At 47.1% G+C, this 26,681-nt stretch overlaps 1 protein-coding gene across 1 annotated transcript in view; it reads left to right on the forward strand.

Annotated features, from left to right (window-relative positions):
* The window catches only part of LOC111611773 (aminoacyl tRNA synthase complex-interacting multifunctional protein 1-like), a 47,035-nt gene that overhangs the window by 19,709 nt on the left and 645 nt on the right, over positions 1-26,681 (forward strand). The window lies entirely within an intron of this gene.

The following is a 26,681-nucleotide window of genomic DNA, read 5'->3' on the forward strand; positions in this document are numbered from 1 at the left end:
CGCGCTCTTGACCTAATCAAGATGATTCGGATGATAAATCTGTCAGATGCTCGCTGCTGGCTAACGTGGTGGGCGTGGCCAAAAGGCGAATTTCAGTCCCCTCGCCATATGCATACTTTGGCTCTTATTAGGCATAGGATCATCCGATTGGCGCCAAACTGGATATGTATGACCTTTGTTCACCTCTAAAGAGCCCGACGGGTTTGAGATGTAATTTGACTCCACGGCGCCCCCTAAGTTGATACAATCGGCCGTATCTCCTCGACGCATCGACCGATCTGCACCAGATTTTTCGACAGTCGTCGGGGAGCGCCGCCGAACGCATTCACGCGTGTCGCCGGTGGACGGGCGGGGAAAATGCGCGACAGCTTCAGCGGCGGCTGACGGGCGGCGGTGCTGGAAACTGCGGCAGAGCTTCCGCGGTGGGGAGCGGGCTGCGGCTCTGGAAAACGCGCGAGAGCTTCTGCGGTGGCCGGAACCCCCGCGGTGGCCAATAGGCCGGAGCGGCGCTTGCTGCGAGGGCCGCCCGAGGCTGCTTGCAGCTTTAATTAGGCCCGAGCAGCAAAGCGCTGCGAAGGCCTATTGTATCTGTACTGTTATTATTATTATTATTATTCTTCCCACCTATCGTGTGCCTTTTTGGGGGCTTTATCATATTCAAAAACTCACCAAACTTGGCGGCGCGACTAGGCGGTTTAAAATTTTGAATTTTAAGGTCGCCGCAAAAATCGCAAAAAAAATTGCTCAACGGCAGCAACTAGCAATTTTCAACAGACCCATTGCTATTCACTTACTTCATCGTAGAGACTTGAAATTCGGTACAGTTGTAGAGCTCACTAAGACGCTCAGAATTTACAAGTAATGTCATAGTGCAACTATCACAGAAAGTCGGCCATTTTGTATTGAAGGTCCATTTTGGACCTCGAGTTTGACGTTTACAGCCTTCGTATTTGATCGAACTCCTCCTAGGGATTTCGATTGATCGGCTTCAAACTCGGTCAGTCTGATCATAAGGCATGTCTGATTTAAAGTTATCAAATTGGTGAGTTTTGGAGCATGTTGAAGGGGGGTTAGCAGGGGTCAAAGTTCACCTACACGCCATGAAACAAAAACCTCTTATATTTCATATACAAAAACACATAGAGGGACCAAACTTTCAGTGATTGATCGACATCGAGTGTCCTAAAATACCCTGCAGTGAAATTTTTTTTTTATGTAGGCCACGCCCCCTGAGAGCAGGAAGTGTAATGTTTTACTGTGAACGGTCGCTATCTTAGCCCTTTGACCTAATCAACATGAAACTGTGTCCAGAGACAGAAGACATGTTGGTGTGTTGTGGATTCCAACCCCGACCGGCTGCGATGAAGCAGGTGGGCGTGGCGGCGTTGCGAACGCCATCGAATTTCGTTTGGCTCTGAATTCCACAGTTTCGGGGTGAGCTGCTCCAAACTCACTAGGATGGATCCTTATCCATCCCCGAACAGGAATCCATAGCGATATTTGGTGGGCGTGGCCTAATTTTTCTATAGCGACCCCTAGAGTATTTTAAATGAACAGCCCCAAGCCATGCTTAAACCTAGAATTACGAAACTTGGTACACATGTGTATCTTGTCGGGACGTACAAAAAAGTCTCTTAGAGCCATGCTCTAAACCCAACAGGAAGTCGGCCATTTTGTATTGAAGGTCCATTCTGGACCTCGAGTTTGACGTTTACAGCCTTCGTATTTGATCGAACTCCTCCTAGGGATTTCGATTGATCGGCTTCAAACTCGGTCAGTCTGATCATAAGGCATGTCTGATTTAAAGTTATCAAATTGGTGACTGTATGAGCTTGCTGAAGGGGGGTTAGCCAGGGGTCAAAGTTCACCTACTCGCCATGAAACACGAAACTCTTATATTTCCTATACAAAAACACATAGAGGGACCAAACTTTCATTGATTGATCGTCATCGGGTGTCCTAAAATACCCTGTGGTGAAATTATTTTTTTACGTAGGCCACGCCCCCTGAGAACAGGAAGTGTCATGTTTTACTGTGAACGGTCGCTATCTTAGCCCTTTGACCTAATCAACATGAAACTGTGTCCAGAGACAGAAGACATGTTGGTGTGTTGTGTATTCCAACCCCGACCGGCTGCGATGAAGCAGGTGGGCGTGGCGGCGTTGCGAACGCCAGTCGAATTTCGTTTGGCTCTGAATTCCACAGTTTTTGGGAGAGCTGCTCCAAACTCACTAGGATGGATCCTTATACACCCGCCAACAGGAATCCATAGCGAAATTTGGTGGGCGTGGCCTAATTTCTCTACATCTCCCCCTTGAATATTTTAAAAAATCAGCCCCAAGCCATGCTTTATCCTAGAATTACGAAACTTGGTACACATGTGTATCTTGTCAGGACGTACAAAAAGTCTCTTGGAGCCATGCTCTAAACCCAACAGGAAGTCGGCCATTTTGGATTGAAGGTCCATTTTGGACCTCGAGTTTGACGTTTACAGCCTTTGCATTTGATCGAACTCCTCCTAGGGATTTCGATTGATCGGCTTCAAACTCGGTCAGTCTGATCATAAGGCATGTCTGATTTAAAGTTATCAATTGGTGACATTTGAACAGGTGGAAGGGGGTTAGCAAGGCTCAAAGTTCCCCTGTGATCGACTGTGTAATACAAAGGGCTTTGTCATGTGTAGGGCAATGCTGCCCTCTGGTGTCGAATTACTGAAATAATGAAACTATTTCAGTAATTTCAGTAATTCGACACCAGAGGGCAGCATTGCCCTACGGAATGACAGTTCAATGTTGAATTAAATAGGAAAAAATTAAATAATTTGTAATTCTATAACAAAAACTCACAGAGACACCAAAGTTTGAGATATTGATCATCCTGGGTGTAGAATAATATCCAATGGTCAAATGATGACATCACGTAGGCCACGCCCTCTGACAACAGGAAGTCTTGTATTTTACTGTGAACGGTCGATAGCTTCTGCACCAAACTTTGCACGAGTGACCCTGGGATCCTTGACGACCCTATGTCATCATATTATGACGTCATCTAAGCCCCGCCCCCTCAGAACAGGAAGTGCCGTTTTATTACTTGGAAAGCTCCGTTTATGGCTCTCTTGACCTAATCAAGATGATTCGGATGATAAACTCTGTCAATGCTCGCTGCTGGCTGAACCGTGTGGGCGTGGCCAAACGGCGAATATCAGTCCCTCGCCATATGCATACGTTTGGCTCTTATTTAGGCATAGATCATCCGATTGGCGCCAAACTGGATATGTATGACCTTTGTTCACCTCTAAAGAGCCCAACGGGTTTGAAATGTAATTTGGCTCCACTGCGCCCCCTAAGTTAATACATGGGTTGTATCTCCTCGACGCATCGACCGATCTGCGCCAGATTTTTCGACAGTCGTCGGGCAGCGCCGCCGAACGCATTCACGCGTGTCGCCCGGTGGACGGGCGGGGAAAATGCGCGACAGCTTCTGCGGCGGCTGGCGGGCGGCGGTGCTGGAAACTGCGGCGGAGCTTCCGCGGTGGGGAGCGGGCTGCGGCTCTGGAAATCACGCGAGAGCTTCTGCGGTGGCCGGAACCCCCGCGGTGGCCAATAGGCCGGAGCGGCGCTTGCTGCGAGGGCCGCCCGAGGCTGCTTGCAGCTTTAATTAGGCCCGAGCAGCAAAGCGCTGCGAAGGCCTATTGTATCTGTACTGTTTATTATTATTATTCTTCCCACCTCTTCGTGGGCCGTTTTGGGGGCTTTATCATATTCAAAAACTCACCAAACTTGGCGGTCGCGTCTAGGCGGTTTAAAAATTTTGAATTTTAAGGTCGCCGCAAAAATCGGCAAAAAAATTGCTCAACGGCGGCAACTAGCAATTTTCAAAAGACCCATTGCTATTCACTTACTTCATCGTAGAGACTTGAAATTCGGTACAGTTGTAGAGCTCACTAAGACGCTCAGAATTTACAAGTAATGTCATAGTGCAACTATCACAGAAAGTCGGCCATTTTGTATTGAAGGTCCATTTTGGACCTCGAGTTTGACGTTTACAGCCTTCGTATTTGATCGAACTCCTCCTAGGGATTTCGATTGATCGGCTTCAAACTTGGTCAGTCTGATCATAAGGCATGTCTGATTTAAAGTTATCAAATTGGTGAGTTTTGGAGCATGTTGAAGGGGGGTTAGCAGGGGTCAAAGTTCACCTACACGCCATGAAACAAAAACCTCTTATATTTCATATACAAAAACACATAGAGGGACCAAACTTTCAGTGATTGATCGACATCGAGTGTCCTAAAATACCCTGCAGTGAAATTTTTTTTTTATGTAGGCCACGCCCCCTGAGAGCAGGAAGTGTAATGTTTTACTGTGAACGGTCGCTATCTTAGCCCTTTGACCTAATCAACATGAAACTGTGTCCAGAGACAGAAGACATGTTGGTGTGTTGTGGATTCCAACCCCGACCGGCTGCGATGAAGCAGGTGGGCGTGGCGGCGTTGCGAACGCCATCGAATTTCGTTTGGCTCTGAATTCCACAGTTTCGGGGTGAGCTGCTCCAAACTCACTAGGATGGATCCTTATCCATCCCCGAACAGGAATCCATAGCGAAATTTGGTGGGCGTGGCCTAATTTCTCTACATCTCCCCCTGGAATATTTTAAAAAATCAGCCCCAAGCCATGCTTTATCCTAGAATTACGAAACTTGGTACACATGTGTATCTTGTCAGGACGTACAAAAAAGTCTCTTGGAGCCATGCTCTAAACCCAACAGGAAGTCGGCCATTTTAGATTGAAGTTCATTTGACCTCGATTTTGACATTTAGAGCCTTCGTATTTGATCGAACTCCTCCTAGGGATTTCGATTGATCGGCTTCAAACTCGGTCAGTCTGATCATAAGGCATGTCTGATTTAAAGTTATCAATATGGTGAGTTTTGGAGCATGTTGAAGCGGGGTTAGCAGGGCTCAAAGTTCCCCTGTGATCGACTGTGTAATATGTAATTACAAAGGGGATCCTTCATCATTCCGTAGGGCAATGCTGCCCTCTGGTGTCGAATTACTGAAATTACTGAAATAGTTTCATTATTTCAGTAATTCGACACCAGAGGGCAGCATTGCCCTACGGAAAGACAGAGTTCAATTTTGTAATGTAGGAAAAAATTAAAAATGTGTAATTCTACTGTGAACGGTCGATAGCTTCTGCACCAAACTTTGCACGAGTGACCCTGGCGGGACCCTGACGACCCTATGTCATCATATTATGACGTCATCTAAGCCCCGCCCCCTCAGAACCGGAAGTGCCGTTTTTTTCCTTGGAAAGCTCTGTTTATGGCTCTCTTGACCTAATCAAGGTGATTCTGTGTTGGATGACAGATAGGAAGTTGGTCTCGCTTGCTTTAAAGTGCCAAGAGTTTTCAATGGCGGCAACGCCGTTCGTATACGTTTGCCTCTGGATTCCACATTTTTTGACTGAGCTGCACCAAAATTTGCCTGAGTGTTCCTGGTGGGATGCCGGACGATCCTACGTCATCATATTATGACGTCATCTAAGCCCCGCCCCCTCGGAACAGGAAGTGCCGTTTTTTTCCTTGGAAAGCTCCGTTTATGGCTCTCTTGACCTAATCAAGATGATTCGGATGATAAACTCTGTCAATGCTCGCTGCTGGCTGAACCGTGTGGGCGTGGCCAAATGGCGAATATCAGTCCCTCGCCATATGCATACGTTTGGCTCTAATTCACGCATGGATCATCCGATTGGCACCAAACTGGATATGTATGATCTTTGTTCACCTCTAAAGAGCCCGACGGGTTTGAGATGTAATTTGACTCCACTGCGCCCCCTAAGGTAATACATCGGCCGTATCTCCTCGACGCATCGACCGATCTGCACCAGATTTTTTGACAGTCGTCGGGGAGCGTCGCCGAACGCATTCACGCGTGTCGCCCGGTGGATAGGCAGGGAAAATGCGCGACAGCTACTGCGGCGGCTAGCGGGCGGCGGTGCTGAAAACTGCGGCGGAGCTTCTGCGGTCGGGAGTTGGCTGCGGCTCTGGAAATCGTGCGAGACCTTCTGCGGTGGCCGGAACCCCCGCGGTGGCCAATAGGCCGGAGCGGCGCTTGCTGCGAGGGCCGCCCGAGGCTGCTTGCAGCTTTAATTATTATTATTATTATTCTTCCCACCTCTTCGTGCGCCTTTTTGGGGGCTTTATCATATTCAAAAACTCACCAAACTTGGCGGAAGCGACTAGGCGGTTTAAAAATTTTGAATTTTAAGGTCGCCGCAAAAATCGCAAAAAAAATTGCTCAACGGCGGCAACTAGCAATTTTCAACAGACCCATTGCTATTCACTTACTTCATCGTAGAGACTTGAAATTCGGTACAGTTGTAGAGCTCACTAAGATGCTCAGAATTTACAAGTAATGTCATAGTGCAACTATCACAGGAAGTCGGCCATTTTGTATTGAAGGTCCATTTTGGACCTCGAGTTTGACGTTTACAGCCTTCGTATTTGATCGAACTCCTCCTAGGGATTTCGATTGATCGGCTTCAAACTCGGTCAGTCTGATCATAAGGCATGTCTGATTTAAAGTTATCAAATTGGTGAGTTTTGGAGCATGTTGAAGGGGGGTTAGCAGGGGTCAAAGTTCACCTACACGCCATGAAACAAAAACCTCTTATATTTCATATACAAAAACACATAGAGGGACCAAACTTTCAGTGATTGATCGACATCGAGTGTCCTAAAATACCCTGCAGTGAAATTTTTTTTTTATGTAGGCCACGCCCCCTGAGAGCAGGAAGTGTAATGTTTTACTGTGAACGGTCGTTATCTTAGCCCTTTGACCTAATCAACATGAAACTGTGTCCAGAGACAGAAGACATGTTGGTGTGTTGTGGATTCCAACCCCGACCGGCTGCGATGAAGCAGGTGGGCGTGGCGGCGTTGCGAACGCCATCGAATTTCGTTTGGCTCTGAATTCCACAGTTTCGGGGTGAGCTGCTCCAAACTCACTAGGATGGATCCTTATCCATCCCCGAACAGGAATCCATAGCGATATTTGGTGGGTGTGGCCTAATTTTTCTATAGCGACCCCTAGAGTATTTTAAATGAACAGCCCCAAGCCATGCTTAAACCTAGAATTACGAAACTTGGTACACATGTGTATCTTGTCGGGACGTACAAAAAAGTCTCTTAGAGCCATGCTCTAAACCCAACAGGAAGTCGGCCATTTTGTATTGAAGGTCCATTCTGGACCTCGAGTTTGACGTTTACAGCCTTTGCATTTGATCGAACTCCTCCTAGGGATTTCGATTGATCGGCTTCAAACTCGGTCAGTCTGATCATAAGGCATGTCTGATTTAAAGTTATCAAATTGGTGACTGTATGAGCTTGCTGAAGGGGGGTTACCAGGGGTCAAAGTTCACCTACTCGCCATGAAACACGAAACTCTTATATTTCCTATACAAAAACACATAGAGGGACCAAACTTTCTGGGATTGATCGTTATGGGGTTACCTAAAATACCCTGTGGTGAAATTATTTTTTTACGTAGGCCACGCCCCCTGAGAACAGGAAGTGTCATGTTTTACTGTGAACGGTCGTTATCTTAGCCCTTTGACCTAATCAACATGAAACTGTGTCCAGAGACAGAAGACATGTTGGTGTGTTGTGGATTCCAACCCCGACCGGCTGCGATGAAGCAGGTGGGCGTGGCGGCGTTGCGAACGCCATCGAATTTCGTTTGGCTCTGAATTCCACAGTTTCGGGGTGAGCTGCTCCAAACTCACTAGGATGGATCCTTATCCATCCCCGAACAGGAATCCATAGCGAAATTTGGTGGGCGTGGCCTAATTTCTCTACATCTCCCCCTGGAATATTTTAAAAAATCAGCCCCAAGCCATGCTTTATCCTAGAATTACGAAACTTGGTACACATGTGTATCTTGTCAGGACGTACAAAAAAGTCTCTTGGAGCCATGCTCTAAACCCAACAGGAAGTCGGCCATTTTAGATTGAAGTTCATTTGACCTCGATTTTGACATTTAGAGCCTTCGTATTTGATCGAACTCCTCCAAGGGATTTCGATTGATCGGCTTCAAACTCGGTCAGTCTGATCATAAGGCATGTCTGATTTAAAGTTATCAATATGGTGAGTTTTGGAGCATGTTGAAGCGGGGTTAGCAGGGCTCAAAGTTCCCCTGTGATCGACTGTGTAATATGTAATTACAAAGGGGATCCTTTATCATTCCGTAGTGCAATGCTGCCCTCTGGTGTCGAATTACTGAAATTACTGAAATAGTTTCATTATTTCAGTAATTCGACACCAGAGGGCAGCATTGCACTACGGAAAGACAGAGTTCAATTTTGTAATGTAGGAAAAAATTAAAAATTTGTAATTCTACTGTGAACGGTCGATAGCTTCTGCACCAAACTTTGCACGAGTGACCCTGGCGGGACCCTGACGACCCTATGTCATCATATTATGACGTCATCTAAGCCCCGCCCCCTCAGAACCGGAAGTGCCGTTTTTTTCCTTGGAAAGCTCCGTTTATGGCTCTCTTGACCTAATCAAGGTGATTCGGATGATAAACTCTGTCAATGCTCGCTGCTGGCTGAACCGTGTGGGCGTGGCCAAATGGCGAATATCAGTCCCTCGCCATATGCATACGTTTGGCTCTAATTCACACATGGATCATCCGATTGGCGTCAAACTGGATATGTATGACCTTTGTTCACCTCTAAAGAGCCCGACGGGTTTGAGATGTAATTTGACTCCACTGCGCCCCCTAAGTTAATACATGGGCTGTATCTCCTCGACGCATGGACCGATCTGCACCAGATTTTTTGACAGTCGTCGGGGAGCGCCGCCGAACGCATTCACGCGTGTCGCCCGGTGGACGGGCGGAGAAAATGCGCGACAGCTACTGCGGCGGCTAGCGGGCGGCGGTGCTAGAAACTGCGGCAGAGCTTCTGCGGTGGGGAGTTGGCTGCGGCTCTGGAAAACGCGCGAGAGCTTCTGCGGTGGCCGGAACCCCCGCGGTGGCCAATAGGCCGGAGCGGCGCTTGCTGCGAGGGCCGCCCGAGGCTGCTTGCAGCTTTAATTAGGCCCGAGCAGCAAAGCGCTGCGAAGGCCTATTGTATCTGTACTGTTTATTATTATTAGGCCCGAGCAGCAAAGCGCTGCGAAGGCCTATTGTATCTGTACTGTTTATTATTATTATTATTATTACGATTCTTCCCACCTCTTCGTGTGCCTTTTTGGGGGCTTTATCATATTCAAAAACTCACCAAACTTGGCGGTCGCGACTAGAAAATTTAAAAATTTTGAATTTTAAGGTTGTCGCAAAAATCGCAAAAAAAATTGCTGAACGGCGGCAACTAGCAATTTTCTGTTGACACAATGGTATGAACGTACTTCATCGTAGAGACATGAAATTTGGTACACTTGTAGAGCTCACCAAAAGACTCAGAACTTACATTTAATGTTATAAGCCAACTATCACAGAAAGTCGGCCATTTTGTATTGAACGTCCATTTTTTTCCTCGATTTTGCTGTTTACAGCCTTCGTATTTGATCGAACTCCTCCTAGGGATTTCGATTGATCGGCTTCAAACTCGGTCAGTCTGATCATAAGGCATGTTTGATTTAAAGTTATCAAATTGGTGAGTTTTGGAGCATGTTGAAGGGGGGTTAGCAGGGGTCAAAGTTCACCTACTCGCCATGAAACACGAAACTCTTATATTTCCTATAAAAAAACACATAGAGGGACCAAACTTTCAGTGATTGATCGTCATCGGGTGTCCTAAAATACCCTGTGGTGAAATGATGACATCACTTAGGCCACGCCCCCTGAGAACAGGAAGTGTCATGTTTTACTGTGAACGGTCGCTATCTTAGCCCTTTGACCTAATCAACATGAAACTGTGTCCAGACACAGAAGACATGTTGGTGTGTTGAGGATTCCAACCCTGACCGGCTTTGAGATAGCAGCTGGGCGTGGCGGCGTGGCGAAGTGACCTGTAACGCCGATGCCATACGTTTGCTTCTAGATTCCACATGTTTCGACCGAGCTGCACCAAACTTGGCTTGAGTGATGCTGGTGTGATACCTGAAAATTCTATGTCATCAGATTATGACGTCATCTAAGCCCCGCCCCCTCAGAACAGGAAGTGCTATTTTTTTCCTTGGAAACTTTCATCTATGGCTCTCTTGACCTAATCAAGGTGATTCTGTGTTGGATGACAGATAGGAAGTTGGTCTCGCTTGCTTTAAAGTGCCAAGAGTTTTCAATGGCGGCAACGCCGTTCGTATACGTTTGCCTCTACATTCCACATATTTTGACCGAGCTGCATCAAACTTGGCCTGAGTGATCCTGGAGGCTTGCCCGTCAATCCTACGTCATCACATTATGACGTCATCTAAGCCCCGCCCCCTCGGAACCGGAAGTGCCGTTTTTTTCCTTGGAAAGCTCTGTTTATGGCTCTCTTGACCTAATCAAGTTGATTCTGTGTTGGATGACAGATAGGAAGTTGATCTCACTTGCTTTAAAGTGCCAAGAGTGTTCAATGGCGGCAACGCCGTTCGTATACGTTTGCCTCTACATTCCACATATTTTGACCGAGCTGCATCAAACTTGGCCTGAGTGATCCTGGAGGCTTGCCCGTCAATCCTACGTCATCACATTATGACGTCATCTAAGCCCCGCCCCCTCGGAACCGGAAGTGCCGTTTTTTTCCTTGGAAAGCTCTGTTTATGGCTCTTTTGACCTAATCAAGATGATTCGGATGATAAACTCTGTCAATGCTTGCTGCTGGCTGAACCGTGTAGGCGTGGCCAAATGGCGAATATCAGTCCCTCGCCATATGCATACGTTTGGCTCTTATTCACGCATAGATCATCCGATTGGCGCCAAACTGGATATGTATGACCTTTGTTCACCTCTAAAGAGCCCAACGAGGTTGAAATGTAATTTGGCTCCACTGCGCCCCCTAAGTTAATACATCGGCCGTATCTCCTCGACGCATCGACCGATCTGCACCAGATTTTTCGACAGTCGTCGGGGAGCGCCGCCGAACGCATTCATGCCTGTCGCCCGGTGGACGGGCGTGGAAAATGCGCGACAGCTTCTGCGGCGGCTGGCGGGCGGCGGTGCTGGAAACTGCGGCGGAGCTTCCGCGGTGGGGAGCGGGCTGCGGCTCTGGAAACCGCGCGAGAGCTTCTGCGGTGGCTGGAACCCCCGCGGTGGCCAATAGGCCGGAGCGGCGCTTGCTGCGAGGGCCGCCCGAGGCTGCTTGCAGCTTTAATTATTATTACGATTCTTCCCACCTCTTCGTGTGCCTTTTTGGGGGCTTTATCATATTCAAAAACTCACCAAACTTGGCGGTCGCAACGAGAAAATTTAAAAATTTTGAATTTTAAGGTTGTCGCAAAAATCGCAAAAAAAATTGCTGAACGGCGGCAACTAGCAATTTTCTGTTGACACAATGGTATGAACGTACTTCATCGTAGAGACATGAAATTTGGTACACATGTAGAGCTCACCAAAAGACTCAGAACTTACATTTAATGTTATAAGCCAACTATCACAGAAAGTCGGCCATTTTGTATTGAACGTCCATTTTTTTCCTCGATTTTGCTGTTTACAGCCTTCGTATTTGATCGAACTCCTCCTAGGGATTTCGATTGATCGGCTTCAAACTTGGTCAGTCTGATCATAAGGCATGTTTGATTTAAAGTTATCAAATTGGTGAGTTTTGGAGCATGTTGAAGGGGGGTTAGCAGGGGTCAAAGTTCACCTACTCGCCATTAAACACGAAACTCTTATATTTCCTATACAAAAACACATAGAGGGACCAAACTTTCAGTGATTGATCGTCATCGGGTGTCCTAAAATACCCTGTGGTGAAATGATGACATCACTTAGGCCACGCCCCCTGAGAACAGGAAGTGTCATGTTTTACTGTGAACGGTCGCTATCTTAGCCCTTTGACCTAATCAACATGAAACTGTGTCCAGAGACAGAAGACAAGTTGGTGTGTTGAGGATTCCAACCCCGACCTGCTTTGACATAGCAGGTGGGCGTGGCGGCGCGGCGAAGTGACCTGTAACGCCGTTGCCATACGTTTGGCTCTGAATTCCACAATTTCGGGCCCAGCTGCTCCAAACTCACTAGGATGGATCCTTATCCACCCACCGACAGGAATTCATAACAAAATTTGGTGGGCGTGGCCTAATTTCTCTATAGCGACCCCTAGAGTATTTTAAATGAACAGCCCCAAGCCATGCTTTATCCTAGAATTACGAAACTTGGTACATATGTGTATCTTGTCGGGACGTACAAAAAAGTCTCTTAGAGCCATGCTCTAAACCCAACAGGAAGTCGGCCATTTTGTATTGAAGGTCCATTGTGGACCTCGAGTTTGATGTTTACAGCCTTTGCATTTGATCGAACTCCTCCTAGGGATTTCGGTTGATCGGCTTCAAACTCGGTCAGTCTGATCATAAGGCATGTCTGATTTAAAGTTATCAAATTGGTGACTGTATGAGCTTGCTGAAGGGGGGTTACCAGGGGTCAAAGTTCACCTACTCGCCATGAAACACGAAACTCTTATATATCCTGCACAGAAACTCACAGAGACACCAAACTTTCAGTTATTGATCATCAATAGGTGTCCTAAAATACCCTGTGGTGAAATTATGACATCGCTTAGGCGACGCCCCCTGAGAACAGGAAGTGTCATGTTTTACTGTGAACGGTCGCTATCTTAGCCCTTTGACCTAATCAACATGAAACTGTGTCCAGAGACAGAAGACATGTTGGTGTGTTGTGGATTCAAGCCCTGACCGGCTGCGATGAAGAAGCTGTGTGCGGCGGCATGGCGAAGTGACCTGTAACGCCGATGCCATACGTTTGCTTCTAGATTCCACATGTTTCGACCGAGCTGCACTAAACTTGGCTTGAGTGATGCTGGTGTGATACCTGAAAATTCTATGTCATCAGATTATGACGTCATCTAAGCCCCGCCCCCTCAGAACAGGAAGTGCTATTTTTTTCCTTGGAAACATTCATCTATGGCTCTCTTGACCTAATCAAGGTGATTCTGTGTTGGATGACAGATAGGAAGTTGGTCTCGCTTGCTTTAAAGTGCCAACAGTTTTCAATGGCGGCAACGCCGTTCGTATACGTTTGCCTCTACCTTCCACATATTTTGACCGAGCTGCATCAAACTTGGCCTGAGTGATCCTGGAGGCTTGCCCGTCAATCCTACGTCATCACATTATGACGTCATCTAAGCCCCGCCCCCTCGGAACCGGAAGTGCCGTTTTTTTCCTTGGAAAGCTCTGTTTATGGCTCTCTTGACCTAATCAAGGTGATTCTGTGTTGGATGACAGATAGGAAGTTGGTCTCGCTTGCTTTAAAGTGCCAAGAGTTTTCAATGGCGGCAACGCCGTTCGTATACGTTTGCCTCTACATTCCACATATTTTGACCGAGCTGCATCAAACTTGGCCTGAGTGATCCTGGAGGCTTGCCCGTCAATCCTACGTCATCACATTATGACGTCATCTAAGCCCCGCCCCCTCGGAACAGGAAGTGCCATTTTTTTCCTTGGAAAGCTCGCCCTAAACCATGCGAGAGCTTCTGCGGTGGCCGGAACCCCCGCGGTGGCCAATAGGCCGGAGCGGCGCTTGCTGCGAGGGCCGCCCGAGGCTGCTTGCAGCTTTAATTATTATTATTCTTACCCCCTCTTCGTGCGCCTTTTTGGGGGCTTTATCATATTCAAAAACTCACCAAACTTGGCGGAAGCGACTGGGCGGTTTAAAAATTTTGAATTTTCAGGTCGCCGCAAAAATCGCAAAAAAAATTGCTCAACGGCGGCAACTAGCAATTTTCAACAGACCCATTGCTATTCACTTACTTCATCGTAGAGACTTGAAATTCGGTACAGTTGTAGAGCTCACTAAGACGCTCAGAATTTACAAGTAATGTCATAGTGCAAGTATCACAGGAAGTCGGCCATTTTGTATTGAAGGTCCATTTTTTACCTCGAGTTTGACGTTTACAGCCTTCGTATTTGATCGAACTCCTCCTAGGGATTTCGATTGATCGGCTTCAAACTCGGTCAGTCTGATCATAAGGCATGTCTGATTTAAAGTTATCAAATTGGTGAGTTTTGGAGCATGTTGAAGGGGGGTTACCAGGGGTCAAAGTTCACCTACACGCCATGAAACAAAAACCTCTTATATTTCATATACAAAAACACATAGAGGGACCAAACTTTCAGTGATTGATCGTCATCGGGTGTCCTATAATACCATGCAGTGAAATTTTTTTTTTACGTAGGCCACGCCCCCTGAGAGCCGGAAGTGTAATGTTTTACTGTGAACGGTTGCTATCTTAGCCCTTTGACCTAATCAACATGAAACTGTGTCCAGAGACAGAAGACATGTTGGTGTGTTGTGGATTCCAACCCCGACCGGCTGCGATGAAGCAGGTGGGCGTGGCGGCGTTGCGAACGCCATCGAATTTCGTTTGGCTCTGAATTCCACAGTTTTTGGGAGAGCTGCTCCAAACTCACTAGGATGGATCCTTATACACCCGCCAACAGGAATCCATAGCGAAATTTGGTGGGCGTGGCCTAATTTCTCTACATCTCCCCCTAGAATATTTTAAAAAATCAGCCCCAAGCCATGCTTTATCCTAGAATTACGAAACTTGGTACACATGTGTATCTTGTCAGGACGTACAAAAAAGTCTCTTGGAGCCATGCTCTAAACCCAACAGGAAGTCGGCCATTTTGGATTGAAGGTCCATTTTGGACCTCGAGTTTGACGTTTACAGCCTTTGCATTTGATCGAACTCCTCCTAGGGATTTCGATTGATCGGCTTCAAACTCGGTCAGTCTGATCATAAGGCATGTCTGATTTAAAGTTATCAAATTGGTGACTGTATGAGCTTGCTGAAGGGGGGTTACCAGGGGTCAAAGTTCAGCTACTCGCCATGAAACACGAAACTCTTATATTTCCTATACAAAAACACAGAGAGGGACCAAACTTTCATTGATTGATCGTCATCGGGTGTCCTAAAATACCCTGTGGTGAAATTATTTTTTAAGTAGGCCACGCCCCCTGAGAACAGGAAGTGTCATGTTTTACTGTGAACGGTCGCTATCTTAGCCCTTTGACCTAATCAACATGAAACTGTGTCCAGAGACAGAAGACATGTTGGTGTGTTGTGGATCCAAGCCTTGACCAGCTGCGATGAAGCAGCTGGGTGTGGCGGCGTGGCGAAGTGACCTGTAACGCCGATGCCATACGTTTGCTTCTAGATTCCACATGTTTCGACCGAGCTGCACCAAACTTGGCCTGACTCATCCTGGTGTGATACCTGACAATGCTATGTCATCATATTATGACGTCATCTAAGCCCCGCCCCCTCAGAATGAATTAGAGAGATCTTCTGTGTAATTACATAATAAACAGTCCATGTTCGTTGTTTGTAGGGCAATGCTGCCCTCTGCTGCCCACTGAAATAGTTTCATTATTTCAGTAATTCGACACCAGAGGGCAGCATTGCCCTACGGAATGACAGTTCAATGTTGTAATGGAGGAAAAAATTAAATAATTAGTAATTCTAACACAAAAACTCACAGAGGCACCAAACGTTCAGTGATTGATCATAATCGAGTGTCCAATAATATCCAATGGTCAAATGATGACATCACTTAGGCCCCGCCCCCTCGGAACAGGAAGTGCTATTTTTTTACTTGGAAAGCTCTGTTTATGGCTCTCTTGACCTAATCAAGATGATTCGGATGATAAACTCTGTCAATGCTCGCTGCTGGCTGAACCGTGTGGGCGTGGCCAAATGGCGAATATCAGTCCCTCGCCATATACATACGTTTGGCTCTTATTCAGGCATAGATCATCCGATTGGCGCCAAACTGGATATGTATGACCTTTGTTCACCTCTAAAGAGCCCGACGGGTTTGAAATGTAATTTGGCTCCACTGCGCCCCCTAAGTTAATACATGGGCTGTATCTCCTCGACGCATCGACCGATCTGCACCAGATTTTTTGACAGTCGTCGGGGAGCGCTGCCGAACGCATTCACGCGTGTCGCCTGGTGGATGGGTGTGGAAAATGCGCGACAGCTTCTGCGGTGGCTAGCGGGCGGCGGTGCTGGAAACTGCGGCGGAGCTTCTGCGGTGGGGAGTTGGCTGCGGCTCTGGAAATCGTGCGAGAGCTTCTGCGGTGGCTGGAACCCCCGCGGTGGCCAATAGGCCGGAGCGGCGCTTGCTGCGAGGGCCGCCCGAGGCTGCTTGCAGCTTTAATTATTATTAGGCCCGAGCAGCAAAGCGCTGCGAAGGCCTATTGTTTCTGTACTGTTTCTTATTATTATTACGATTCTGCCCCCCTAAAGAGGAGCCTTTTTGGGGGCTTTATCATATTCAAAAACTCACCAAACTTGGCGGTGGCGACTAGAAAATTTAAAAATTTTGAATTTTAAGGTTGTCGCAAAAATCGCAAAAAAAATTGCTGAACGGCAGCAACTAGCAATTTTCTGTTGACACAATGGTATGAACGTATTTCATCGTAGAGACATGAAATTTGGTACACTTGTAGAGCTCACCAAAAGACTCAGAACTTACATTTAATGTTATAAGCCAACTATCACAGGAAGTCGGCCATTTTGTATTGAACGTCCATTTTTTACCTCGATTTTGACGTTTACAGCCTTCGTATTTGATCGAACTCCTCCTAGGGATTTCGATTGATCGACTTCAAACTTGGTCAGTCTGATCATAAGGCATGTTTGATTTAAAGTTATCAAATTGGTGAGTTTTGGAGCATGTTGAAGGGGGGTTAGCAGGGGTCAAAGTTCACCTACTCGCCATGAAACACGAAACTCTTATATTTCCTATACAAAAGCACATAGAGGGACCAAACTTTCAGTGATTGATCGACATCAGGTGGCTTACAATACCATATGGTCAAATGATGACATCACTTAGGCCACGCCCCCTGAGAACAGGAAGTGTCATGTTTTACTGTGAACGGTCGCTCTCTTAGCCCTTTGACCTAATCAACATGAAACTGTGTCCAGACACAGAAGACATGTTGGTGTGTTGAGGATTCCAACCCCGACCGGCTTTGAGATAGCAGCTGGGCGTGGCGGCGTGGCGAAGTGACCTGTAACGCCGATGCCATACGTTTGCTTCTAGATTCCACATGTTTCGACCGAGCTGCATCAAACTTGGCCTGAGTGATCCTGGAGGCTTGCCCGTCAATCCTAAGTCATCACATTATGACGTCATCTAAGCCCCGCCCCCTCGGAACCGGAAGTGCCGTTTTTTTCCTTGGAAAGCTCTGTTTATGGCTCTCTTGACCTAATCAAGTTGATTCTGTGTTGGATGACAGATAGGAAGTTGATCTCGCTTGCTTTAAAGTGCCAAGAGTTTTCAATGGCGGCAACGCCGTTCGTATACGTTTGCCTCTACATTCCACATATTTTGACCGAGCCGCATCAAACTTGGCCTGAGTGATCCTGGAGGCTTGCCCGTCAATCCTACGTCATCACATTATGACGTCATCTAAGCCCCGCCCCCTCGGAACAGGAAGTGCCTTTTTTTTCCTTGGATAGCTCTGTTTATGGCTCTCTTGACCTAATCAAGGTAATTCGGATGATAAACTCTGTCAATGCTCGCTGCTGGCTGAACCGTGTGGGCGTGGCCAAATGGCGAATATCAGTCCCTCGCCATATGCATACGTTTGGCTCTTATTCACGCATGGATCATCCGATTGGCGCCAAACTGGATATGTATGACCTTTGTTCACCTCTAAAGAGCCCAACGGGTTTGAAATGTAATTTGGCGCCACTGCGCCCCCTAAGTTAATACATGGGTTGTATCTCCTCGACGCATCGACCGATCTGCGCCAGATTTTTCGACAGTCGTCGGGCAGCGCCGCCGAACGCATTCACGCCTGTCGCCCGGCGGACGGGCGGGGAAAACGCGCGACAGCTTCTGCGGCGGCTAGCGGGCGGCGATGCTGGAAACTGCGGCAGAGCTTCCGCGGTGGTGAGCGGGCTGCGGCTCTGGAAAACGCGCGAGAGCTTCTGCGGTGGCCGGAACCCCCGCGGTGGCCAATAGGCCGGAGCGGCGCTTGCTGCGAGGGCCGCCCGAGGCTGCTCGCAGCTTTAATTAGGCCCGAGCAGCAAAGCGCTGCGAAGGCCTATTGTATCTGTACTGTTTATTATTATTATTATTATTACGATTCTTCCCACCTCTTCGTGTGCCTTTTTGGGGGCTTTATCATATTCAAAAACTCACCAAACTTGGCGGTCGCAACTAGAAAATTTAAAAATTTTGAATTTTAAGGTTGTCGCAAAAATCGCAAAAAAAATTGCTGAACGGCAGCAACTAGCAATTTTCTGTTGACACAATGGTATGAACGTACTTCATCGTAGAGACATGAAATTTGGTACACTTGTAGAGCTCACCAAAAGACTCAGAACTTACATTTAATGTTATAAGCCAACTATCACAGAAAGTCGGCCATTTTGTATTGAACGTCCATTTTTTACCTCGATTTTGACGTTTACAGCCTTCGTATTTGATCGAACTCCTCCTAGGGATTTCGATTGATCGACTTCAAACTTGGTCAGTCTGATCATAAGGCATGTTTGATTTAAAGTTATCAAATTGGTGAGTTTTGGAGCATGTTGAAGGGGGGTTAGCAGGGGTCAAAGTTCACCTACTCGCCATGAAACACGAAACTCTTATATTTCCTATACAAAAGCACATAGAGGGACCAAACTTTCAGTGATTGATCGGCATCGGGTGCCCTACAATACCATATGGTCAAATGATGACATCACTTAGGCCACGCCCCCTGAGAACAGGAAGTGTCATGTTTTACTGTGAACGGTCGCTCTCTTAGCCCTTTGACCTAATCAACATGAAACTGTGTCCAGACACAGAAGACATGTTGGTGTGTTGAGGATTCCAACCCCGACCGGCTTTGAGATAGCAGCTGGGCGTGGCGGCGTGGCGAAGTGACCTGTAACGCCGATGCCATACGTTTGCTTCTAGATTCCACATGTTTCGACCGAGCTGCATCAAACTTGGCCTGAGTGATCCTGGAGGCTTGCCCGTCAATCCTAAGTCATCACATTATGACGTCATCTAAGCCCCGCCCCCTGGGAACCGGAAGTGCCGTTTTTTTCCTTGGAAAGCTCTGTTTATGGCTCTCTTGACCTAATCAAGTTGATTCTGTGTTGGATGACAGATAGGAAGTTGATCTCGCTTGCTTTAAAGTGCCAAGAGTTTTCAATGGCGGCAACGCCGTTCGTATACGTTTGCCTCTACATTCCACATATTTTGACCGAGCTGCATCAAACTTGGCCTGAGTGATCCTGGAGGCTTGCCCGTCAATCCTAAGTCATCACATTATGACGTCATCTAAGCCCCGCCCCCTCGGAACCGGAAGTGCCGTTTTTTTCCTTGGAAAGCTCTGTTTATGGCTCTCTTGACCTAATCAAGGTGATTCTGTGTTGGATGACAGATAGGAAGTTGGTCTCGCTTGCTTTAAAGTGCCAAGTGTTTTCAATGGCGGCAACGCCGTTCGTATACGTTTGCCTCTACATTCCACATATTTTGACCGAGCTGCATCAAACTTGGCCTGAGTGATCCTGGTGGTATGCCCGTCGATCCTACGTCATCACATTATGACGTCATCTAAGCCCCGCCCCCTCACAACAGGAAGTGCCATTTTTTTCCTTGGAAAGCTCTGTTTATGGCTCTCTTGACCTAATCACGATGATTCGGATGATAAACTCTGTCAATGCTCGCTGCTGGCTGAACCGTGTGGGCGTGGCCAAACGGCGAATATCAGTCCCTCGCCATATGCATACGTTTGGCTCTAATTCACGCATGGATCATCCGATTGGCGCCAAACTGGATATGTATGACCTTTGTTCACCTCTAAAGAGCCCAACGGGTTTGAGATGTAATTTGACTCCACTGCGCCCCCTAAGTTAATACATCGGCCGTATCTCCTCGACGCATCGACCGATCTGCGCCAGATTTTTCGACAGCCGTCGGGGAGCGCCGCCGAACGCACTAACACCTGTCGCCCGGTGGACGGGCGTGGAAAATGCGCGACAGCTTCTGCGGCGGCTGGCGGGCGGCGGTGCTGGAAACTGCGGCGGAGCTTCTGCGGTGGGGAGCGGGCTGCGGCTCTGGAAAACGTGCGAGAGTTTCTGCGGTGGCTGGAACCCCCGCGGTGGCCAATAGGCCGGAGCGGCGCTTGCTGCGAGGGCCGCCCGAGGCTGCTTGCAGCTTTAATTAGGCCCGAGCAGCAAAGCGCTGCGAAGGCCTATTGTATCTGTACTGTTTCTTATTCTTCTTACGATTCTGCCCCCCTCTTCGTGCGCCTTTTTGGGGGCTTTATCATATTCAAAAACTCACCAAACTTGGCGGAAGCGACTAGGCGGTTTAAAAATTTTGAATTTTAAGGTCGTCGCAAAAATCGCAAAAAAAATTGCTCAACGGCAGCAACTAGCAATTTTCAAAAGACCCATTGCTATTCACTTACTTCATCGTAGAGACTTGAAATTCGGTACAGTTGTAGAGCTCACTAAGACGCTCAGAATTTACAAGTAATGTCATAGTGCAACTATCACAGAAAGTCGGCCATTTTGTATTGAACGTCCATTTTTTTCCTCGATTTTGACGTTTACAGCCTTCGTATTTGATCGAACTCCTCCTAGGGATTTCGATTGATCGGCTTCAAACTCGGTCAGTCTGATCATAAGGCATGTCTGATTTAAAGTTATCAAATTGGTGAGTTTTGGAGCATGTTGAAGGGGGGTTACCAGGGGTCAAAGTTCACCTACACGCCATGAAACAAAAACCTCTTATATTTCCTATACAAAAACACATAGAGGGACCAAACTTTCAGTGATTGATCGGCATCGGGTGTCCTATAATACCCTGCAGTGAAATTTTTTTTTTACGTAGGCCACGCCCCCTGAGAGCAGGAAGTGTAATGTTTTACTGTGAACGGTCGCTATCTTAGCCCTTTGACCTAATCAACATGAAACTGTGTCCAGAGACAGAAGACATGTTGGTGTGTTGTGGATTCCAACCCCGACCGGCTGCGATGAAGCAGGTGGGCGTGGCGGCGTTGCGAACGCCATCGAATTTCGTTTGGCTCTGAATTCCACAGTTTCGGGGTGAGCTGCTCCAAACTCACTAGGATGGATCCTTATCCATCCCCGAACAGGAATCCATAGCGATATTTGGTGGGCGTGGCCTAATTTTTCTATAGCGACCCCTAGAGTATTTTAAATGAACAGCCCCAAGCCATGCTTAAACCTAGAATTACGAAACTTGGTACACATGTGTATCTTGTCGGGACGTACAAAAAAGTCTCTTAGAGCCATGCTCTAAACCCAACAGGAAGTCGGCCATTTTAGATTGAAGTTCATTTGACCTCGATTTTGACGTTTACAGCCTTTGCATTTGATCAAACTCCTCCTAGGGATTTCGATTGATCGGCTTCAAACTCGGTCAGTCTGATCATAAGGCATGTCTGATTTAAAGTTATCAAATTGGTGACTGTATGAGCTTGCTGAAGGGGGTTACCAGGGGTCAAAGTTCACCTACTCGCCATGAAACACGAAACTCTTATATATCCTGCACAGAAACTCACAGAGATGCCAAACTTTAAATTATTGATCATCATTAGGTGTCCAAAAATACCCTGTGGTCAAATGATGACATCACTTAGGCCACGCCCCCTGAGAACAGGAAGTGTCATGTTTTACTGTGAACGGTCGCTATCTTAGCCCTTTGACATAATCAATATTAAACTGTGTCCAGAGACAGAAGACATGTTGGTGTGTTGAGGATTCAAGCCCTGACTGGCTGCGATGAAGCAGCTGGCTGTGGCGGCGTGGCGAAGTGACCTGTAAGGCCGATGCCATACGTTTGCTTCTAGATTCCACATATTTCGACCGAGCTGCACCAAACTTGGCCTGACTCATCCTGGTGTGATGCCTGACAATGCTATGTCATCATATTATGACGTCATCTAAGCCCCGCCCCCTCAGAATGAATTAGAGAGATCTTCTGTGTAATTACATAATAAACAGTCCATGTTCGTTGTTTGTAGGGCAATGCTGCCCTCTGCTGCCCACTGAAATAGTTTCATTATTTCAGTAATTCGACACCAGAGGGCAGCATTGCCCTACGGAATGAAAGTTCAATGTTGTAATGGAGGAAAAAATTAAATAATTAGTAATTCTAACACAAAAACTCACAGAGACACCAAACGTTCAGTGATTGATCATAATCGAGTGTCCAATAATATCCAATGGTCAAATGATGACATCACTTAGGCCCCGCCCCCTCGGAACAGGAAGTGCTATTTTTTTACTTGGAAAGCTCCGTTTATGGCTCTCTTGACCTAATCAAGATGATTCGGATGATAAACTCTGTCAATGCTCGCTGCTGGCTGAACCGTGTGGGCGTGGCAAAATGGCAAATATCAGTCCCTCGCCATATGCATACGTTTGGCTCTTATTCACGCATAGATCATCCGATTGGCGCCAAACTGGATAGGTATGACCTTTGTTCACCTCTAAAGAGCCCAACGGGTTTGAGATGTAATTTGACTCCACTGCGCCCCCTAAGTTGATACATCGGCCGTATCTCCTCGACGCATCGACCGATCTGCGCCAGATTTTTCGACAGTCGTCGGGGAGCGCCGCCGAACGCATTCACGCGTGTCGCCCGGTGGACGGGCGGGGAAAATGCGCGACAGCTTCTGCGGCGGCTGGCGGGCGGCGGTGCTGGAGACTGCGCCGGAGCTTCCGCACTGGCGAGCGGGCTGCGGCTCTGGAAAACGCGCGAGAGCTTCTGCGGTGGCCGGAACCCCCGCGGTGTCCAATAGGCCGGAGCGGCGCTTGCTGCGAGGGCCGCCCGAGGCTGCTTGCAGCTTTAATTATTATTCTTATTTTTCTGCCCCCCCAAAGAGGCGCCTTTTTGGAGGCTTTAGCATATTCAAAAACTCACCAAACTTGGCGGATGCATACGGGGAGTTTAAAAATTTCGTATTTTAAGGTCGCCGCAAAAATCGCAAACAAATTGGCTCAACGGCGCCACCTAGCAATTTTCAAAAGACCCATTGCTATTCACTTACTTCATCGTAGAGACTTGAAATTCGGTACAGTTGTAGAGCTCACTAAGACGCTCAGAATTTACAAGTAATGTCATAGTGCAAGTATCACAGGAAGTCGGCCATTTTGTATTGAAGGTCCATTTTGGACCTCGAGTTTGACGTTTACAGCCTTCGTATTTGATCGAACTCCTCCTAGGGATTTCGATTGATCGGCTTCAAACTCGGTCAGTCTGATCATAAGGCATGTCTGATTTAAAGTTATCAAATTGGTGAGTTTTGGAGCATGTTGAAGGGGGGTTAGCAGGGGTCAAAGTTCACCTACACGCCATGAAACAAAAACCTCTTATATTTCCTATACAAAAACACATAGAGGGACCAAACTTTCAGTGATTGATCGACATCGGGTGTCCTAAAATACCCTGCAGTGAAATGTTTTTTTTATGTAGGCCACGCCCCCTGAGAGCAGGAAGTGTAATGTTTTACTGTGAACGGTCGCTATCTTAGCCCTTTGACCTAATCAACATGAAACTGTGTCCAGAGACAGAAGACATGTTGGTGTGTTGTGGATTCCAACCCCGACCGGCTGCGATGAAGCAGGTGGGCGTGGCGGCGTTGCGAACGCCGTCGAATTTCGTTTGGCTCTGAATTCCACAGTTTTGGGGTGAGCTGCTCCAAACTCACTAGGATGGATCCTTATCCATCCCCGAACAGGAATCCATAGAGATATTTGGTGGGCGTGGCCTAATTTTTCTATAGCGACCCCTAGAGTATTTTAAATGAACAGCCCCAAGCCATGCTTAAACCTAGAATTACGAAACTTGGTACACATGTGTATCTTGTCGGGACGTACAAAAAAGTCTCTTGGAGCCATGCTCTAAACCCAACAGGAAGTCGGCCATTTTGTATTGAAGGTCCATTCTGGACCTCGAGTTTGACGTTTACAGCCTTTGCATTTGATCGAACTCCTCCTAGGGATTTCGATTGATCGGCTTCAAACTCGGTCAGTCTGATCATAAGGCATGTCTGATTTAAAGTTATCAAATTGGTGACTGTATGAGCTTGCTGAAGGGGGGTTACCAGGGGTCAAAGTTCACCTACTCGCCATGAAACACGAAACTCTTATATTTCCTATAAAAAAACACATAGAGGGACCAAACTTTCTGGGATTGATCGTTATGGGGTTACCTAAAATACCCTGTGGTGAAATTATTTTTTTACGTAGGCCACGCCCCCTGAGAACAGGAAGTGTCATGTTTTACTGTGAACGGTCGTTATCTTAGCCCTTTGACCTAATCAACATGAAACTGTGTCCAGAGACAGAAGACATGTTGGTGTGTTGTGGATTCCAACCCCGACCGGCTGCGATGAAGCAGGTGGGCGTGGCGGCGTTGCGAACGCCATCGAATTTCGTTTGGCTCTGAATTCCACAGTTTCGGGGTGAGCTGCTCCAAACTCACTAGGATGGATCCTTATCCATCCCCGAACAGGAATCCATAGCGAAATTTGGTGGGCGTGGCCTAATTTCTCTACATCTCCCCCTGGAATATTTTAAAAAATCAGCCCCAAGCCATGCTTTATCCTAGAATTACGAAACTTGGTACACATGTGTATCTTGTCAGGACGTACAAAAAAGTCTCTTGGAGCCATGCTCTAAACCCAACAGGAAGTCGGCCATTTTAGATTGAAGTTCATTTGACCTCGATTTTGACATTTAGAGCCTTTGTATTTGATCGAACTCCTCCTAGGGATTTCGATTGATCGGCTTCAAACTCGGTCAGTCTGATCATAAGGCATGTCTGATTTAAAGTTATCAAATTGGTGAGTTTTGGAGCATGTTGAAGCGGGGTTAGCAGGGCTCAAAGTTCCCCTGTGATCGACTGTGTAATATGTAATTACAAAGGGGATCCTTTATCATTCCGTAGTGCAATGCTGCCCTCTGGTGTCGAATTACTGAAATTACTGAAATAATTTCATTATTTCAGTAATTCGACACCAGAGGGCAGCATTGCCCTACGGAAAGACAGAGTTCAATTTTGTAATGTAGGAAAAAATTAAAAATTTGTAATTCTACTGTGAACGGTCGATAGCTTCTGCACCAAACTTTGCACGAGTGACCCTGGCGGGACCCTGACGACCCTATGTCATCATATTATGACGTCATCTAAGCCCCGCCCCCTCAGAACCGGAAGTGCCGTTTTTTTCCTTGGAAAGCTCCGTTTATGGCTCTCTTGACCTAATCAAGATGATTCGGATGATAAACTCTGTCAATGCTCGCTGCTGGCTGAACCGTGTGGGCGTGGCCAAATGGCGAATATCAGTCCCTCGCCATATGCATACGTTTGGCTCTAATTCACGCATGGATCATCCGATTGGCACCAAACTGGATATGTATGATCTTTGTTCACCTCTAAAGAGCCCGACGGGTTTGAGATGTAATTTGACTCCACTGCGCCCCCTAAGGTAATACATCGGCCGTATCTCCTCGACGCATCGACCGATCTGCACCAGATTTTTTGACAGTCGTCGGGGAGCGCCGCCGAACGCATTCACGCGTGTCGCCCGGTGGACGGGCGGAGAAAATGCGCGACAGCTACTGCGGCGGCTAGCGGGCGGCGGTGCTAGAAACTGCGGCGGAGCTTCCGCGGTGGGGAGTTGGCTGCGGCTCTGGAAAACGCGCGAGAGCTTCTGCGGTGGCCGGAACCCCCGCGGTGGCCAATAGGCCGGAGCGGCGCTTGCTGCGAGGGCCGCCCGAGGCTGCTTGCAGCTTTATTTTGATTGTGTCTCTATTGTGCTGGAAGTCTGAATGGTTTAAAGAGCCGTTGTCAGTTGCATCATCTCAACCTTACACAGACATAAACATTCAGTGAGTAAATCGAGTTTCAATCTTTTTTTTTTTTGCACCAAACAGTTAATAATAATAAACACGTTTTCACTGAGGCTCTGTAAGAGTCATATGAATGAAATAAGTAATTATTGATATGACAGGAGCACACGGCTTTGACACTTGGGTGGTGGGTGTGTCGATGTGGGCGTGATGTCACCAGGTATTAATGGGAAGGTTACTGGCGTGCTGGCTCTGTGTGTATGAGGAAGTGGCACTTGTGCATTATTTGGCCTGGTCAGTCTGTGTCGCAGTACTTGTAAAGTTTGAAGCATGATAATCAAAATGGAATAAATCAATAATTGTGACAAAACCAAGAAGTGGCCTACAAAGTCTGATTTTAATAACTCCTATGAATTAAATTATAATTTGAAAAATGGATTTCATAATATTCAGATAATCTGAGAAACAGGAAAAACACATAGCTGAAAAAGCATGTGACATGGCAGATTTTCATGGCACTGTGTCGTTTTGGTCGTTAGACCTATTCTTTTTGAAGCCCTCATTAAAACTGCATCATTAAGACTGGGTTCTTTCTGAGTGCAGATGATTATATCAACAAGACACCCTACACTGACTCTAAGGTTGCAGGACACTTATTTACTCTGCATCGCTGGG

The sequence above is a fragment of the Xiphophorus maculatus genome, chromosome 2 (assembly GCF_002775205.1).
Source record: "Xiphophorus maculatus strain JP 163 A chromosome 2, X_maculatus-5.0-male, whole genome shotgun sequence".
In the NCBI taxonomy this organism is placed as follows: Eukaryota; Metazoa; Chordata; class Actinopteri; order Cyprinodontiformes; family Poeciliidae; genus Xiphophorus; species Xiphophorus maculatus.